Below are 3,749 nucleotides of genomic sequence, written 5' to 3' on the forward strand. Positions count from 1 at the left end.
TTAGAATTATCTCGTTACTTACTTTGTCCATTAGGGATTTCCCGCTTATTATGCGCATGAATCTCATGTCAATTGCGTTAATTTTACTCTTATCTTTTTCTGACAATAATTTCATTCATTGAAAGATTTTCTACAAATCTTGTTGATAATTTCTACATTCTCATCAAAAATGAGAAAGTATTAGTTTTTTATGAAAAATAACTTTTTTGGATTTCATCAAATGTCGACGTTTTGGGGCCCCTGAGTCAGAAAAACAAGTTTTTACGTCGGGATCTGTTTGCCTGTCCGGCGTCGTCGTTGTTGTTGTCTGTATACCGGATAATTTTCGAAAAACTGGTACGATTGGATTGGACTTTGACACACTGTTCGAGGTACCAAAAAGAAAGATCGAGCTCGTTAAACAGCCATTTTTGATAAAAATCCAAAAAGTTGAAGCTTTTTCAAAATTTTTGAGACCACTTTTTTTCAAAATTTGAAAATTTTAACGATAGCTATTTATGGTACAAAAAAATATGAACAATTTATCCTGACAACTTTTTTTGATAAAGTCAAACTTACCAAAGTTAAAGGATTTTCAAAATTCAAAAAACCAAACGAAAATGGACATTTGAAGCAAAAAAAGCTTGATATGGAAAAATGTCAAGAGGCGAAAAACGCTACTTTTGCAAGGCCCCATGATTATTTTATCACATTCTCATCCAGAATGAGAAGAGTTTTATGCGAAAAATGATTTTCGCGAATTTCATTGAATTTCGACGTTTTGAGGCTCCTTGAGTCAGAAAAACAAGTTTTTACATCCGTATCTGTCTGACTCTCTGGCGTCTACGTCGTCGTTATTGTGGTTGTGGTTGTCTGTATATCTGATAACTTTTGAAAGAATAGTCGGATTGGATTGTGGTTTGACACACAGATTTTTTTTATTTTAAGAATTGTATGTAAAAATTGTACTATTTTTATTTTTATAACAAATATTTTCCTTCAATTAAATATTTGCAATAAAAGTGTTTCGAAGAGATTTTTTAAAAATCTTTCGGGGAATAAAATTAGTATTTATAGGTCGACAAAGGTTTGTTTTCTTTACCAAATTTGGCTTTCGTCTAAATTTTTCCAGTTGTTTTTACTATAGTACAATTTATGTTTGCATCTCGGGCGAAGAAATCCATTCTATTGTTTGAAAAATATTCTTTGTAAATCAATATTTTTCACAGAAAATTACCTTGAGTGACAGAACGAAATCGGAAACAATAAGAGTTAATTTATTTAGGAACAAGCTTTTTGAACAAAAGTGACCCTGAGTGAACCTTTAATATATATTTGTTAATTTTTACAAAAATCAGGCGTTACTTTCTCACAAAAAAAAATAATTTCTGGGGGGGGGGGGGCAAAACTTGAAGTTGTATGATTTTAATTTGTAACTAAATAATTTGAGAGGTTTCAATCTAAAATTATCGAACACTTTCCATTCAAAAATTCAGATGAAATATTTAAATAGCTTTAAATTTGAAATTGTTTAATATATTCTGAAGACTACAAATTTAAAATGCCTAAATTATGAAGGCTTTAAATATTTTTTAAATTGCTGTTCTGGAGACTAAATAGCACTTATTCGTTTATTAAGAAATCACAACCAAAATTATTAAAAAAAAGTTTTTAAAAGAGTTTTAAAAACCTTAAAAAAGGTCAGAGGTTTTGATAGTTCAATATATGAGATAGAATCTCTTTAAAAATGAAATTAGTCTACACTTTTTCCTATTTGAGCTACAATTATTCCATTTTAGAGTTATAAATTACAGTCGTGATAAACCAATATAATGTTTTAATTAATTTATATATAAAACAAAAAACCTTTGTATAATTCAACCTAAATGCAGCTGCAAAAATTTAATTTGAAATGCGTTGAATTCAAGGTATAGTTTAAAAAGAAAACTGAAAGCAAAGGATCGACTTTCAAAAGAAGCGAAAGAAAGTGACTCGCTGGATTTGAAATGAACATGAAAAATGGTGTATTTTCGCATTTAAAAAATTTAAATTCAAACTTTTTCGCCTTTTAACAATTTCGAAAAATTTCGAAAAATTCTGAAAATTCAAACAATAAGGCGGTATTCTGAAACTGAAGCAATTTTAACCTTAAAAATTCAAGTTCCTAAACCGAAGGCCTGAAAATTTGCAAATTTTACAATTAGTGTTATGTAAATTGTATTGGTATCTTTAAAAAGTATAAATAGTTCTTAAATTAGTTTTTAAATTTTCTGCAGCTTACCTTTTTTACATACCTAGATGTCAAAAAAGCATACTCAATTTTTTCAAATTTTAATCACTCATTTTCTAAGAGAAAATCACCCCTGTTTACCAGTCACTGAAATGGATTAGAAAAAAATGGCCAAGACCCAGGAATAAAAATTGAATGTACAGCGAATTTTTAAATTTTTAATTGAGATTATCTTTAACTTTGTGATATCAAAAATTTTTTAATAATACTGTAGGAAAAAATCAACAAGATCGAGCGCCGAAATTATAATTAGAGCAAATTTTCTGTAATTCTATGAGGACGGCTGAAATATCCCGAAAAATAAAATTTCCGACTCGGTAAAACTCTCTGTCCCAAAAAATACAATTCCAAAACTAATAAAATTCTTGAACAGTTTATAATATTAATGAATTTGAAAATTCACAAATAATAAGACTCCCCAAATAAAATTGTTTCTTAATCAATATTAATTATTTATTAAAACTACGATAATAAAATATTGTTATCAAATTAATTTTTGTTTAATATTTAAAGTGTTAAAAATTATTGTTTGAATTTAAAATAATACAAAAAATTTTACCAACAAATTAATATATAAAAACACGTGTTTTGTAATTAACATTTCGATTTTTCAGAAGAACTTTTGTGATTTAAAAAATACTATATACATTTTCAACCAAAATATCTTATCCAGAAATATATTTTGTTTTAATTATTATTTTAAATTCAAATAATAATGTTTAAATACTTCAAACATTAAAAAAGTTGTTTCTTTGGCATAAATATTTGATTATCTCAAATGAAAAAAAAAAATTGTCAAAGAAAAATGCTTTCAACACTTGTTTATCTTGAAATGTCTTTCTATAATACTTTTTTAAAAATTAAAAGTATGACTTTTCGCGAACATTTTTTTTATAATTAAAAAAAGGCTGTACCGAAAACCTGGTTCAAGCTTCAGGCAAAGATAAATATCTTTGCTTCAGATCTGAAAAAATTCAGCGATACGTACATATCAAACTTTTCTAACCTCAAAAAATTTTTCTCTACTGCTTTACCGTCATATTTTACGAAGAATCAGAAAACAAGAATTCGACTTCGTAGTACGATGAGGGCAGCACCTCAATAGGGCAGAAAATGTGATGTCCTATATATATAATTCCCCACTCCGACGCAGTGATCCCAGATCTGAAACGAGACGTGGTCCAATGCTATGACACCGATATGTCCGTGTGAATATGGTAGGAGACGATATAAATGCCTGGGTAGCGCGCGCAAACCCATGTCTCCCCTTCTGAATTTGAAAACTCGAAGGTGCACTATTGGCGGTCGGAACACTTCTGCGGTTCTATTTATACCTCTATCTGCTTTAAAATAAAATGAAGAGATTGGGATATTAATATTTCCAGATTTCTATGCTGGGCTGGCGATTCTCATGATTTGAATACTTCGCGCGTCTCTTTCATTGTGTATTTTGAGTTTACGTTACTTCAAGTATAAAATA

Source organism: Belonocnema kinseyi, chromosome 2 (assembly GCF_010883055.1).
Source record: "Belonocnema kinseyi isolate 2016_QV_RU_SX_M_011 chromosome 2, B_treatae_v1, whole genome shotgun sequence".
NCBI classification, from domain to species: domain Eukaryota; kingdom Metazoa; phylum Arthropoda; class Insecta; order Hymenoptera; family Cynipidae; genus Belonocnema; species Belonocnema kinseyi.